The sequence below is a fragment of the Cibotium barometz genome, chromosome 2, assembly GCF_041138505.1.
Source record: "Cibotium barometz isolate CiBa-2024 chromosome 2, ASM4113850v1, whole genome shotgun sequence".
Taxonomy (NCBI): domain Eukaryota; kingdom Viridiplantae; phylum Streptophyta; class Polypodiopsida; order Cyatheales; family Cibotiaceae; genus Cibotium; species Cibotium barometz.
The window spans coordinates 47,786,468-47,802,306 of record NC_141047.1 but is presented as its reverse complement, the minus strand read 5'-3'; the positions used below and the strand labels follow the sequence as shown (position 1 = coordinate 47,802,306).

Genomic DNA, 15,839 nt, shown 5'->3' with positions numbered 1-15,839 from the left:
TCAGATTTTAAAGTTCTAGATTTTTGTTATCTTTCTTTATTACTATTTTGTACCCAGGATGATGTACCTCATGGATATGATGTAACCTTTTGGTCTCATAGGTCATTTTGGGCTTTTGAAGACGTTAATACAAATTTCTTTCTTTCTTTCTTTCTCTGCACTCACATCAGGAGAGGGAGAGGGAGAGGGAGAGGGAGAGGAAGCGGGTCAGACGGGCTAGATTGCCCTCCTCACTGGCACGGAAACCACCATTAGAGGGACATCACAGTGAATCTTGGCAAGACTAAGTTTATGATTTTTAATACTTCACACCAGGTTGCAGCCAGAGTCCAGAAATGCCTTTTCATAGAGGCGAGACAGTCGAGATAGTAACCTCTTATGTGTGCTTGAGGGTTACCTTCAAGGGTCCCATATTCACTTTTTGGCTTGCCCATTCAACCTTCCAAGGGAAAGATCTGGATGTGGTCCCCATGATTGGAAAATCGTGCATTCATATGCTAGACCATGAGAACTTTTTCATTGCTCCATTGAAGAGTTGCAAGACGTTCACTTTTGTGCATAGGGGAAAAAACTATGCACCTGATGTAGGTCATTCAAAACAACCACCCTCATAGGGTTTCCAAGTATGTGGTCCTAGCACACAGCTTCCGAAAGACGTCACAAGGCCGTGATATGGCCCCACGCATAGGTTTTCCAAGCATGTGGTCCTAGCACACAGCTTCCGAAAGATGTCACAAGGCCGTGATACGGCCCCATGCATTCACCCTGAGCTGGGTAGAGACATGTGCCTAAGTGGGTGCAAGAGAGGCTCGTTCTCAAGTGGGACAAGAGAGGCTTGTACCGAGGCAATTACATGAGAATTCTTGAAATGGAGTTAAGCATTCCAAGTGAGGATTTTCCATGTAGAAATATTCTACAAAGCTGCAAGATGGATTAGTCACATGACTCAATGTCACAAGGCAATGACATCACCCCCACGCATTCACCCTAGGGTGGGTAGAGGCATGAGCCTAAGCTGGTGCAAGAGGCTTGTTCCCGAGTGGGACGCGAGAGGATTGTACCAAGGCTAGTACAAGAGAATTCCAGAGTTGGAATTCAACATTCCCATATGAAATGTGAGGATTTCCACTTTGTAAATATTCTGCAAAGCTCTACAAGATGGGAGGCGCCCTTCGCACAACAGCTGCAAATCTAAAAGATCCTTCAGTGACACATGAATGCTGCACGATGGGAGGTAGATGTACACAGCCTGTATGAGGAGGAGAAGGATTCACACACACCCCTTATTGGCCACATAGAGGACTTGTATTGAGATGCTGACCTTTTTTTCCTTTTTAGTTAGGTTTATCCTCACTACATGATGTAGTCCCCTCATGAATGTGTTTTAACACTTTTAATCTCATAAACTCTCTCGGGCTTTTTGTAGACATTAAAAAACCTTTCTTTCTTTCTTTCTCCAAACAATGTTTTGCTACAAAGCATTCTATGATGCAAGCAGCAGGTAGAAGCAATCCAATAAACACGCCATGGTCAAGAGTTTAGGTTGGTTTATGTGGACAGCCTAGCGTTTACCACATCACTGAAGAGCAACTGAGGATTCTAAAATTCCTGTGTATAGTCATAATAATTACATTGTCACTAACTAGCAATCTTTACAAAGGAAACAGTGACACACCATCAAGTACAATACTATGGTAACTTATTGGCCCTACTCGTAAATTTGTTGATGAACATGTCTGAGTTTTGACACATCTTACAAGAATAAGAAAATCTTTAGTTTCCTCATTCTCTGAATCTATGCGTCGATCAGAACTATCCCCCTTATTTGCACTGCAGGCAAAACAAAATATAAAACATTAGTTGCAATCTTAATAGGAAAGAAAAGATTTCAAGATCAAAACTGTTGCTGCCATTTTGTTGCCATCACAACACAAAAAGTCAAATTCAAACTATCTGAAACATGCCGACCTCCTTCCCACCACAAACCGCACAACTATTCCCTTCTCCTCCTCCTCAAGTTTCTTCAACGCCTCACCTGCAATAAGTGATCAACACATTTTTTTTTTTTACATCTTGATGTTTCTGCACTGAACTAGTGGCATGGAAACACAGTTCTCAAGGAGTTTTTAACCCCTAAACTTTTGAAGTTTCTTTTAAGGTATGTTATGTTTTAGCTTTTTATCCTGAATTGATAGCTTAGTTTGTTTATTCACAAAACGATTAAAGTTACAAAACACAAGTATTTTACCTAAACCTCCATCAAAAGAATTTTACTTCTCAATCTGTTATGTGACAGAAGTCGCAGTGCATCATTCTGGAAAACTCTGAAACTGAAACGCGATAGCTGTTGCTGATGGTGATAAAAGATTGAGTAACCTTGCAAGGGCGTGAAGTAGCTCAGAACAAAAGGAAAAAAAGGTAGGGCTGACCTTTCGGTGCAGGGTTTTCACATGGATATCAAATTGTGAAGGACCAACCAGGGCAGACAAATGTAATGGTCCAACCGCTGGTTAGATGGCCCTTCTGCAGCCCGACCAGCAGGCCAACCATCCGACCTGCAGAAAGGGGGGACTTCTCTAATAAGCCCCTTCGTTCTCCATCGTCACTTTTCCTGGACAGCACTTCCCCAGCATTTTATCAACAACAACCTTCATCAAAAAACCTGCAAATACAGTGTAGATGAAAGCGATGATCTATCAGACATATGCTTTCAAACCAAATGTAACACGGTTTGCAATTTTTAGAGAGAGAACAGAGATGACAGTGGAAGCCCCAGTGTGCACGCTATCAGCATAGATTAGATCTTGCTTTTAATAGGAAAAATGCTAGCCGAATGGTGCATCCAAGTTGCCTGCTCTTTGGAAAGGCCCACTATGGAAGAGCAATCCCCCAACCCTGAAGATTCTACCCCAAGCTTCACCCATTTCTCCTAACATGGAGCCTTTCATGGCCATGATGCAAAATTCTCGTTCAGCAAACTGTTCAGGCCCATGAACCCGTTCATCGCCGTGAAGATCCAAAGGATGCACAACATCAGAGAAGCATGGAGATGAAAACCTTGAAGGCGATCGTCCCCACTGAGAAGCTGAGATCGCTCAACAGGCCAAAAAGAGAACCGCCTCCTAGCTTGGGCAGCCTGCTTCCAAGCCATGGAAGCACAATGGCAGGCAGGAAGACATGGCTACCATGGAGGACCGACGACGCCAAGAGTTTGCAGCTATCCTTCAACAGTCCTGACCGCCATCGACATCAAACTCTCTCAAAGGATTCAATTCGGAAAGTATGATGGATGCCAACATTTTCTCTTTCTTGGTTGCATTAGTTTAATGCCTATTTTATAGTTGTGCATCGGTTATATACAGAGAAGGTCATGCTTGCCGCTGTGCATCTTCTGGAAGATGCTAGCACTCGGAGGCAAGTAGCAACTTGAATGAGTCCTCTGAAGGTGCTACTTACCGTTGGTCAAATTTGGAGAGAGAGGGGGGGGGGGGGGGAGGGGGAGGGGGCTTAAGACCCATTTCTTGCCTTCACAGTAACTGGACCGTAGACGTCAGACAAGGACCGATTAGCCACATTCTTTTTGGCCTAGACCACCAGATTCAATGGAATGTCCGGAGTCTTTGTCCCCAAACACAAAGAGTTCACCACGCTCAACGACTGATCAGCAGGATCTCCACTTCGAATAAAAAGAGAGGCTTTCCCCCACAGCTTGCAACTACACATGCATGAAACTCCACTAGTGATTCCCTGAATCAACAAGATGGGAAGCAGGCTGTGGTCTTGTTTGCCTGAGTAAAAAAGATGTTATTTATTGCTGATTTTGATAAGTACGAGACTTGGAACTAAGTAAAATAGCATGTCATGATAGAGTAGGCGCTAGACTTTCGTGCGTGATTTCATAGTCACACCCGTAACAAGTGCAGACATCACGATTGTAGCATATAAGGGGTACTAACCTTACATCAATTGGAACAATCCTATACTGAGCATGATAAAGAATGTTCACGATCGAGTCATGAATAAATGTGGTGAAACTAGTACCCCCTAAGGTTCACTCATTTCTGGCATGCGGCAAGGAGTTCCACCTAGAGTCTTGTCATTGCAATCATAGTCAGCAGGTCGTAGCCCTAGTACTATGGTTTTTATTGCTAGTTCTCATTTGCATATTTCAAATCGTGAGAATAAGTGTTCTCATTACATATTGCACTATGTAACACGCAAGAATGAACACCAGCTAAAAAGAATGCCATAGACAATCGACATACGGATGTCTAAGTCTCGGATACTCCTATGCACCACCAACTCAGACCAAGAAGACAAATCCCACCGCTCATAAACGAAAAAGATGTTGAGAAAAGTGGTGCCAAAGCGTAGTACTACGAGATTTCCACAAAATGGATAGACTAGAGGTCCTCCATCACCTTAAGGTTTTGGGGTCTGGATGGCTAGACCAATTTGTAGAAACCTCCAGGCTCCAGCTATGCGGGCATTGGCATGAACATAACTAGGACAGGTGACCTCCCGGCACATGGACTCCCACTCAATTTCCAACATGGTATCAGAGCCATGGGTTGAAGTGTAACCTCTAAGCCACAAGAGAAGCCAAGTTGAGCCTCTAAGCCAAGAAAATATGGACAAGTTCAACCTCTGAGCTAAGAAAAAGAGGAGGTGTTGAGAAAAAGTGGTGGCAAAGTGTAGCACTAGGAGATTTTCACAAAATGATAGACCGGGGGTCCTCCATCACCTTAAGGTTTTGGAGTCTAGATGGCTAGAGCGATTTGTGAAAACCTCCAGCTAATGTGCATTGGCATGAACACAACCGAGATGGGTGTCCTCCCGGGACTTGGCCCCCCACCCGATTTCCAACAAAAGACAAGGAGATCTTTGCTGTAGGAAAAGTCAATAAAACTGAAAGAGAAATTGAGCGATAAGCCTGTTAGAGTGCAAGAAGTTGAGCTTGCATCGTAAATCTGCATCTACAAGATATTCTGTGAAATGTTAACGTCAATGAACACTTGGAGGGAAAATTCCAAAAAGATCTACTCTCATTTCTGAATGAGTACAAAGATGTCTTTGTATGGAGTTATATACCGACATGAAAGGCATTGACCCCAGTTTCTACGAGCATGGGATCAACCTATCTCAAAAGGAAGATGCAGTGCTGATCCGACAACAGAGGTACAAAATGAACCCATGTAATTCACCACGTTGAGTGTGAGCACGTATTGGGTGACCTCTCGGGACTTGGGCCCCCACCCAATTTCCAACAAAGGACAAGGGGATCTTTGTTGTAGGTAAAGTCAATAAAACTGAAAGAGAAATTAAGCGATAAGCCTGTTAGAGTGCAAGAAGATGAGCTTGTGTCGTGAATCTGGGTCTGCAGGATGTTCTGTGAAATATCAACGTCAATGAACACTTGGAGGAAAATTTCTAAGAAGATCTACTCTCATTGCTGAATGAGTACGGGGATGTCTTTGTATGGAGTTATATACCAACATGGAAGGCATTGACCCCAATTTCTACAAGCATAGGATCAACCTAAGATGCAGTGCCGATCCGACAACAGAGGTACAAAATGAACCCCTATAATTCACTGCGCTGGGTGTGAGTACGTATTGGGCACCGTCTCGCAAATAACAATCACTTAAACACTGAAACATCACACAACATAAACAAAGTTGAAAATTGAAATATGCTCAAATACACCACACTTGGGCCTGAACCCGAGCCCCCCCCCGCCCCCAGCAAAATACCAAGTATACTGTTGGAGTATTTTATTTGTACTATGTTTCATGGGTATGACTACCAGATTTGCCATAAACAAAGGATGAATACAAATACCAAACAATGTTGTCGATGATGATTCCGTTAATGTAGAGTCTTCCTGGCAACTTCCCACCTATCACTGGAGTTATGCAAGCTCGAAACTGGTTCTCCGGGTCCACTGAGACCGGTGTTCACTCCCGGGCACAAAAACAAGCAACGACAAAGTCGTAGATGAAATTATGTCACGTAAACATAAAAGGATTGGTCCTGGGCACCGCCCACCACAAGCACAAACAAGCACTGTGGACACCTAGAATAGTCCTAAATCAACACGACCAGACCCCGGAATGGCTTGACCAGCTCAAAACAAGCTATCAAGCAACACGGGCACATCAGGGCAGCACAAGGAGGCCGAACAATAGCAAAACCAGCCGCTTGTTTGTTGATGACGTAGCGCCTACACAAAGCCGGCCCGGTTAAGTAGCCGAAAATCTGGTGTGGGGGTGTAGCAAGGCACCATTCTAATGAGAATCACAACTATGTGCTCAATTTTGTAAAATATTTGAGTGTAGCCTCCTCTAGGAGCAAAAATGATGGAGAGCTAGTGTGCAGGAAGGAGACAATTTGCTTGCAAAAGAGGGTAAAATGAGTCATGCATGCGTTTATAGTTGTCCACACCAACCATTTGCCACATGAGTGGTCACCCCTCACTTCTAGGGTGCCCAACCCACACATTATGGCCACCAGAGTGCCCACACAGGGTGCCTATCAAGTTGGACCCTGGGCACTTCAATAAATTGTTGAGCGTTACGAAGGGTGATACTCCATCTCAACTGGAGAGAGATGCACATTTGTGCACACTCTTGCTCTTCTATCGATGTTATCGGTGAAGCCTTTGGCAAGAATGCCCCAAAAAAAATAATGTCAATGTAGCCCATGGGAATAGGCCCTTAGGGCGTTTAGCTCATGACTCTCAAAATTGCAGGGCTAGAGCCCTCAATTTTGACTAAAGAAGATCAAATTGGGAGAGAAACCCCAATTTGTAGGTTATTCTTTTAATTTAAAGCTAAAGATTCAATTTTACAAAAAGCCCCAAATATTATGGATAAAAGGAGCTTCATTCGACAATCTTTGAAAACTACCAAATTATGAGAGTTGGAAAGGCTTTAATTAATTGCTTTTACCTAATTATGAGGAAAGTCCCAAATAAGTCAAATGTTGACACCTTTAATTAGAAGATTATCACTTGATTAAAGAAAAGCTCTTATTTGTTTTTTTTTAATTCTTACTTATGATATTGTTTCTGAAGATGTTGACAATGCTAGTGGCATTGTCGGACTGAGCATGGGTTGGGTGATTGGGTGAGAGCGAAAATGGGAACAGAAGGCGGCAACAATGGTCAGGTCGCAAGGGTGCTGATGTTGGTGGACGACCTCCAAGTGGCAACAAGGACACTGATCTGGACACTTACTAAGATTTTAGATTCAATGGGACTAGTAAGAGTGACCACTCACACCGCAAGGCCACTGGCTAATAAATCAAGTCTCATGAGTCACCACTCACTCATCATCCAAGCCAGAAGATGAGGAGGATAAGTAGTCTCCAACTGTGAGGAGATTCCCAAGAAAATCATATAGCAGCTCCTGCTTCACCATATCACCCGGTACATACTCGGTATCTCCTCAACAATGGTAGAGAGTCCAGGTATCTCCTCTGGAAAAGTCTATATCTGGTGTTGTGGATCGCCTCTACCACGGTCACTTTGGCGGCTCTCCCTCTCAAATGTGCACGATGAGTATGCACCCTGGTGCCTTTAGAGGTGAAAGAACGACTTTGTTGAGCTAAAGAAGTGAGGAAAGTGGTCGTGAGAGCTCAAGACTTAGCTCAAGCGACTCGTTTATCAATACTCTCGAGTTCTTTGTGAAGCTGTACATATATCTCTTCCTGCTCATCACGTACTATGTTGCTCGCTACTGATTGTGACGCTCCAGCTTCTCAACATCAACCTACATACCATGTATTCACTAGTAATTATTAATGACTAGTCACTTTAAAGTTTTTTTTAAGGATGGGTACGGTACGTATTGAAAGTACCAAATGGATGAACACGAGTACAGAATGCAACTCTGAGCGAGCGAGAGGGAGAAAGAAAGAAAGAAAGAAAGATATATTAAGCGTCTACTAAAGACCCAATGGGCCTATGAGACCAAAGTGATACAAGAATGTCCATGGCATATCTCATCATGGAATGGAAAATAAAACAGAAAGAAAACATAAACATAGCTATCTCACTTAGGTGATACAAAACTGTCCATGGAAACTCATCATGGAAATACTAAGAACATAGAAACATGAGAGCAGCATCAGCTTCAAGTAGATGGTATACCACTCTCTAAAATATCAAGCATGGGACTAATAAGGATGGCCGAGAGGTCTCCCTCACCTATGTCACGTGGAAAGGTAGCTTGATGGCGGTGGAGCATGTCCTAGATATAGAGCTAATGAGGTGATCGTGGTTGACGGGGGGGAGGGGGGACACGGGCGTCGGGCATGCTGGAGTGAGGAGGCTCGGTCCGAGGTAACTCCTCTCGAGTGAGGTAGGTCCGGAGCAACTTGTGGAGGGTCCAGAAGATCCACTTTATCGGTGTCCTCCACCTCCTAGGTCCGAAAGAAACTGATGATGGTTAGCTAGCAAGGGAGGGGGTGGGGTGGTTGGGGCCGAAGCTCTCTCAAGAAGGTGTTCTTGTGTCTGCGGAGCTCAAGCAGGAAGAGGCCTACGCAACACTGGTCCTAGTAGTCAATGATCCTGGAGAGTGGACCAAATCCCTCACGAAATAAACAGTGAAACCTCCCACGGATCTCATAGTACTTTTGCATTCTTGACTTTATGTCTTTCTTCTCCCAAAAACCATTTACCATATTCCGAAATAAAATCATGCATGTGAGTGGCAAATCTACGCCGCCAAGCAATGTCAATGTCACAACAAGCATATGCATTTTCAAAGAATGAATTACATGAGCCACCAAATCAACAAAAAGGCGATGTTTCAAACAGCTATTGTTGATCAAGAGAAATCTCTTTTGTGGGAGTTGTACATCCATTGTCGACATGCCAAAGTAAAGCATCATCCACAATGGATAATGATCAAAAAGACATATCGAGTTTTCTATAGACATTTTGGAAGTGAAAGTATCATATTGATTTGCGTTCAACATGTACCATCTGTAAAGACGAGCCCAATAATCAGTAATAGCATTGTGATGAAAAGTATATCGGGTTCAAGTGTTTCCACATATCACATGCTCCCATATATCAAAGTGTAGCATGCCATTGTGACGAATTTCAGAGCCAAGCATATGTGATTTGTGATTATTGTTATCATCATATGCAGAAGAGTTGTTAAAATCTCCACACAGAAATGTATTTGAAATCCAAAGGTAAGCTCTCAATTTTTCCCACATTTGACTTCTCACATAAAAGAAGTTTGTGATGCATATACCCCACCAAATTCTCTCTCCATTTACATGGCATTGAAGAACTATCCATCTTCCGAATGGATCATTAAATGGAACACATGGCTGAAGTTCATGGCGAATCAACAAGACTACTCCTGAAAAGTGACAAGTTCCAGCATATAAGATGTGATATCCTGCAAAAGAACCTTCCCTTCCAGCAAAAGCATGCTAGTTGTGTTCTTGCAAACAAACCATATGAGGCTGATTTTTATTTATGTAATCCCACAAAAGCCTCCATTTGTCTAACCTACAGAGGCCTTCCATGTTATAGGTAAAATAATTAAGACGTATATACATATTTACAAAACATGACATGTGATATAAGGGCATCAAGAATCCATCTGCATGTCAGAAATTGGTGCTCGATCTTGTGTATGCCCTCCATTATCTGGAAGCTAGGAAACATCATTATCAGAAAGTTCATGTGAACTTGCCATAAAAGGCTCAAAAATTGCATTTGTCTACTCTTGAAGAGAGCACACATTCCGGAGGAAGGTTTATGTGTATCCCTTAAAATGCAGAATTTATGGACATTACCATATGAGCTAGGTGGACATACCACTTTACCAAAAGACACAGCCAAGTAAGGCAATGTCGACTGACAGTACAGAGGAAGATGTTTGACTTCAACCCATACAAGGCATAGCCCTAAATCATGGTGTGTTAATAGGATTCTTTAGTTTCTTGTCCATGGATAGTCCCCCACCTACTTGAACTAGCTCAACTTTCTTTTCAAGAGAGGCCTTTGGAAGTAGTTGTGACTTTCGAAATTATTAAGGTCATTCACAAGGGAGGAGATAAGGACAATATCAACAATTGAAGACCTTTGACTATGTTAAATGTTTCCTACAAGAATAATTATCTCTTCATCTTTCCCCCTTGATGGATGCCATAGTTCAGACTAAGTAGAAAGGTTTTATAAAAGGCACATATACTAGAAGCCATAATCTTATTATTGAGGGAAGGAATGGACTAGGTAGAGGAGTCAGACAACATTATATTCAACAAAATTGACTTTGACAAAGCTTATGATAGAGTAGTGTGGAATGTTTCTCTTATTGAAAAGTCCTAAATCAAGTCTCCAAGCATGAATTCATTTACTTAATTTTTCTCAATGAGACTCAATTTAACACCCTTTATGCTATCACAACGAGACTTGATTCTAGACCTTTTTTCTTTTGATTTTTATGATTCTTTGAAAACACAACACAAAGACTAAAAAACTTGCACTTTCACATAATGAAATTGCAGTGCACAAAACATGTAAATGCATGCAAAAAAAAAAAAATTTTGTAACATAATATATTACAAGTGGGATTGGATCTTGCTCAAAAAGCTTTGGTTCTTTTTTTCCCTGGTCGCATGCTTGCTGCACCAAATGTTGGACAATGGCTTAAAGAATTATTGGGAGGTTGTTTTGTGCATGGTTGTTACATAGGGGATCATGGTTTTTATTAGGTTATTTTCACATATCCCAAATACAAGCAAATGTTACCGGAAAAATCACCATTATTCTATGGTCAAGAGCTTGTTTATGTTTATCCGCAGTCACCAACTAACAATTACCAAAGTCTTGTTACAAAGGATGAACCCTCAAGCATTGAATCTTGGCATCTTTCTTACCAAAGGACAAGGTCTCTTCCTTACCTAGAATGTTTGAGAAGTGTTGGGCAGAAAAAGAGATTTTACTGGGGTGATTTGGCTCTCAAACCATTAGCAAATGCAAGGAGGAGCATATGATCCCATTCTACAGGGATGATTTTCCCTTCAGTGTGCCAGCAAGATTGAGCATCTATCATACTCATTTAGTGGGGGACAAAGAAGTTTGCAACAGATGTCTGTGTGGTTTTTGTGCTCACCCTACCTCCCTACATGTGTCCTCGCCAAGGTCTTTATGACAAAGCAACTTGAGCAAGTACAAGCCCAAACATCTCTAAGCCTTGCAATGCATCACATGTGACACAATCCCAAACCCCTCTATGAAGAGATGATAAGCCTCCCTTATATCTCATAGTAAACTAAGCATCTGATTAATTAATGCTCCTGAATTTCTATCTCCCGAGTTGTGCCTAGGATGCATATCCATCTCTCTCGTGGCATGCTCTCTACTTTGCATGTCTACACTATTTGAAAGCGATGGGAAGACATACCATACAGGTTTTTGTTGAGATATCGAGCTCATCTAGTGAGGCGGTGGTGGACAGTGATGACCCACCTAGGGGATAGGCCCCACACTTACACCACTAGCATGGTTGGTGAGATCATGGGTGATATGCAGCCAGTGGGATGACAGGCTATGTGAGACGTCTATTCAGACTCGAGAAAACATTCCCAATTTCACAGATTTGGTGTCTATGTTGATTATAGAAGAGAAGAGCTTAGGTGAAGACCAACAGTCTTCACAAAACAAAAACAGTTCAGAGCAAGAGGCCTTCTACACAAATTCAGGAAGAGTACGAGGTAGAGGAGACCGTGGACGCGGCCAAGGAGGTGACCGAAAAAGTAATTAGAATTATGGCCAGTAGCAACAACAACAACAGTCCCAGAATTCACAACAACAACAACATGCAGGTGGAAGAGGCCAATTCAGAGGCAGGGGGAGTCAAAGAGGTCGTGGAAATTGGCAAAGGCAGTATAATGATACACGTGGATGCTTTTATTGTGGTAAGCCTCCTGGACATGTGCAGGCACATTGTTATATGAAGCAGGCTGACATGCAAAATGGGAAATTGCAGCAAAACAACTATGCATCCTTGAGCAGAAACAATAAGGATAATGAAAGGTTGTTTGTTATGCAACATGTCATTAATGCCATGTCTGAAAATGTTGAAGCAGCACATAAAGATGATGTATGGTATGTTGATTCAGGTGCTTCGAACAACATGACAAGTCATGGGGAGTGGTTCACGGAGATGAAAAACCTTGAAAGACTAGGTTTTGTAGAAATAGGGGATGACACTGCTCATCCAATTGCCCATGTTGGAGATGTGCCATTGTCTATGCAGGATGGCAAAGTGAAGTACCTTGCACATGTACTTCATGTTCTAAACATAACAAAGAATCTGGTTTCAGTTGGCCAGATGAATGAGCAGGGTTTGCAGGTTCGGTTTAACCCTGATGGTTGTTATGGGTTGAAGACTTTAAAGACAAGTGCAGGTTGGTTGCAAAAGGCAACAGAGTGGGCAGAATGTTTACATTGAATGTAAGCATGCCTGAAGTGAGTGCTACGATGTTTGCAAATGGTTCAGGAATTGTTGCAGACACACACATTTGGCATAAAAGAATTGGACATGTGAATGTGCAGAGAATGAAGTCTATGCAAACTAAAAGAATTGTGATAGGGCTACCAAAGTTTAAAGTTGAAGATATGTAGAAAATATGTGAAGCATGCCAATTTGGAAAGCAAACAAAGCATGTATTTCCACGTGACAGAAATGTGAGAAGAAATGCACTAGATGTGGTGCATTCATATGTATGAGGTCCTACGAAGACCATGTCTATGGGAGGCTGCAGGTATTATGTGACATTTATTGATGACCACACAAGGAAAGTGTGGGTATACTTCATGAAGGAGAAGAGTGAGGTGTTCACTCATTTTTAGAATTTCAGAGTTATGGTTGAAAAGCAAACAGGGAAACATGTAAAGTGCCTAAGGTCAGATGGAGGGGGAGAGTACTTCTCCAATGAGTTCTCTAAATTTTTGAAGAAGAATGGTATTCAGAGGCAGTTTACATGCAGATACACTCTGCAGCAAAATGGAGTTGCTGAGCGAAAAAACAAGCACATTGCTGAGATTGCGTGAGCATTGATGGAAGAGAAGAATATGTCGCATAGCTATTTAGGCTGAGGCTGTTTTTACAGTAATTTAAATCATGAACAGGACTCCAACTGCAACCATACATGATGTAACTCTAGAGGAGAGGTTTCCTAGCAGAAAACCTGATTTGTCTCATTTGAAAGTCTTTGGATGCATTGCATATGTGCATGTGCCAGATGAGCTGAGAACTAAGCTGGATCCAAAAGCTGAAAAATGTGTGTTTATTGGGTATTCCCTTGAGCAAAAGGGATACAGGTATTATAACCCTGCTACACATGAGTTGAGGGTAAGCAGGGATGTTTTTGATGAGATGAGCAGCTGGTATGCTACTGAAAAAGAAGCTGTTGGGGCTGATGCGAGTGGAAATGTGGTTGCACAGAATGCAAGTCAGCAATCACAGTCTTTGAGTGGACCAGGAGAGTCCTCATCTAGTGGTTCAGTTGATAGACCATGGAGTGGCAGGCTGCATCATAATACCAGTCTTGCAAATGTGATTAGTACATCACAAAAAGGAAAAGAGAAAGTGGTTGAGCCTCTTAGTATGCCTGACATTTCTGCAAGGCATTCTCATGTTGATGGAGAGTCTAGTGGCTCAGAGATGAGTCTTGATGAGGATCTTAGGATACCAGCTAAGAGAACACCTGGTGTAAAGAAGGCTATGGAAGCCATGAATGCAAAGCTGCGAAGATCTGGGAGAGTGAAGAATCCTGTGCAGAGGTTTACCTATGATGGTTATGTGGCACATCACTATGCATACATGGCAAAAGTTGTATAGGTTGTAGAGTTCACATACATTGATGGGACTGTTGGAAATGTGTGTTGGGAGAAAGCTATGGATGAGGAGATGGATGCACTATATGGAAATGAGACTTGGGATTTAGTGCAATTGCCTGAAGGCAAGAAAGCCATTGGATGCAAGTGGGTGTACAAAGTAAAACATAACAGTGATGGAAGCATAAGTAGGTACAAGGCTAGATTGGTAGCCAAAGGATATGCATAGACATATGGCATTGATTATGAGGAAACTTTCAGCCTAGTTGCCAATATGGCAACAGTGAGAGTTGTGATAGCAGTGGCTACGTCAAAGCAATGGTCTTTACATCAGATGGATGTAAAGAATGCATTCTTGCATGGGGATTTGCAGGAATAGGTGTATATGTTGCAGCCACCTGGTTATGAGGATGTGAGTCACCCCGAGCATGTTTGCAGGTTGAAAAAAGCCTTGTATGGCTTAAAACAAGCACCAAGAGCATGGTCTGACAAGATTTTTGAATATCTTGTCACTATTAGCTTTCATGTAGCCAATGCAGATTTCTTGCTGTATGTGAGACACAGTGATAGAGAGGTTGTGCTTATTGTCATCTATGTAGATGACCTGATCATTACGGGGGGGGACCATGATGCAGAGATCTTTGATGTAAAGATCTTGCTTAGACAGAAGTTTGAGATGAAGGATCTAGGGGGTAGCTCAGATATTTCTTGGGCATTGAGGTGATTAAGTCACCACACGGTATTGGATTACTGCAGAGACAGTATGGCTTGGACATGTTGTCCAAGTATGGTATGACAGGCTGTAAGACTATCTCAGTGCCATTGGATTAGAATGGCAAGTTGAGTGCAGATTCAGGAGAGATTTTGGAGGATCCTACTATGTATAGGCACATAGTAGGAAGCTTGATCTACATGACGATCACCAGGCCAGATTTGAGCTATGCTGTTGGGTTGGTGAGTCAGTTTATGCAGGTTCCTCGAAAACTGCATTTGGATGCATTGAGACGCATACTAAGGTATGTGAGGTCTACTTTGCATTGAGGACTATTTTATGAAGCTTGGACATAGATATGTGTACATGGGTACACAGATGCTCATTGGACTGGTAGTATCTCAGATAGAAGATCTACTAGTGGCTTCATGTTTTCTTTGGGGAGTACTACTATGACTTGGAGCAGCAAGAAGCAGCCTACGATTGCTCTATCCAGTACAGAGGCCGAGTACAGAGGTGCTGCTATGGCAGCATGTGAGGTAGCTTGGTTGAGAAAGCTACTTGCAGATTTGGGTCTATTAGTGGATAGACAAGTTGTCATTTTCTATGACAACATTAGCAGTATACAGTTGGCCAGGAACCCAATTTTTCATGCTCGCACGAAGCATATAGAGGTCCACTACCATTTTGTCAGAGAGAAGGTTTTGGCAGGTGATGTTGACCTTGTTTATGTCAGCACACAGGATCAGGTCGCTAACATCTTCACACTAAAGCATTGGGTATAGAGAAGCTCCGCAGATTCAAGGCTTCGCTTGGTGTACATGAGATGGAGTTGAGCTCCAGGGGGAGTGTTGAGATATCGAGCTCATCTAGTGAGGCGATGGACACTGATGACCCGCCTAGGGGATAGGCCCCACACTTACACCACTGGCATGGTTGGTGAGATCACCGGGTGATATGCGGCCAGTGGGATGACAGGCTGTGTGACAGCCATTCTAGAGACTAGCATAGTTATAGCGCCAGCTCATTTAGTTGGATTCACACTATAGAGAACCCTAGTATATATTTGGTTGAGTACCTTTTCATATTGTGTGTACTCTTATCTTTGTAAATGGTGTGTTGAGTGTTGAGTGAAGAAGAAGAAGATTTTTAGCCTCTCACCTTGTGTGTTCTCTTTTAGGGTTTTGTGAGTGTGTGTGTGCTTGCAAGAGCTCAAGCTCTCTTCTCCCTTGCATCTTTTCAGTTTTGATATGCAAA

The 15,839-nt window shown here is 42.5% G+C and overlaps 1 long non-coding RNA gene across 1 annotated transcript; it reads right to left on the bottom strand.

Moving 5' to 3' along the window:
- Positions 1–1,359: 1,359 nt before the first annotated feature.
- Positions 1,360–6,285, bottom strand: LOC147641169 (uncharacterized). The gene is made up of 3 exons (XR_015269015.1): positions 5,842–6,285; positions 1,969–2,662; positions 1,360–1,830 (listed from the first exon to the last, which is right to left on the bottom strand). It is a non-coding gene; the product is annotated as an uncharacterized LOC147641169 (long non-coding RNA).
- Between the last annotated feature and the right edge of the window lie 9,554 nt (positions 6,286–15,839).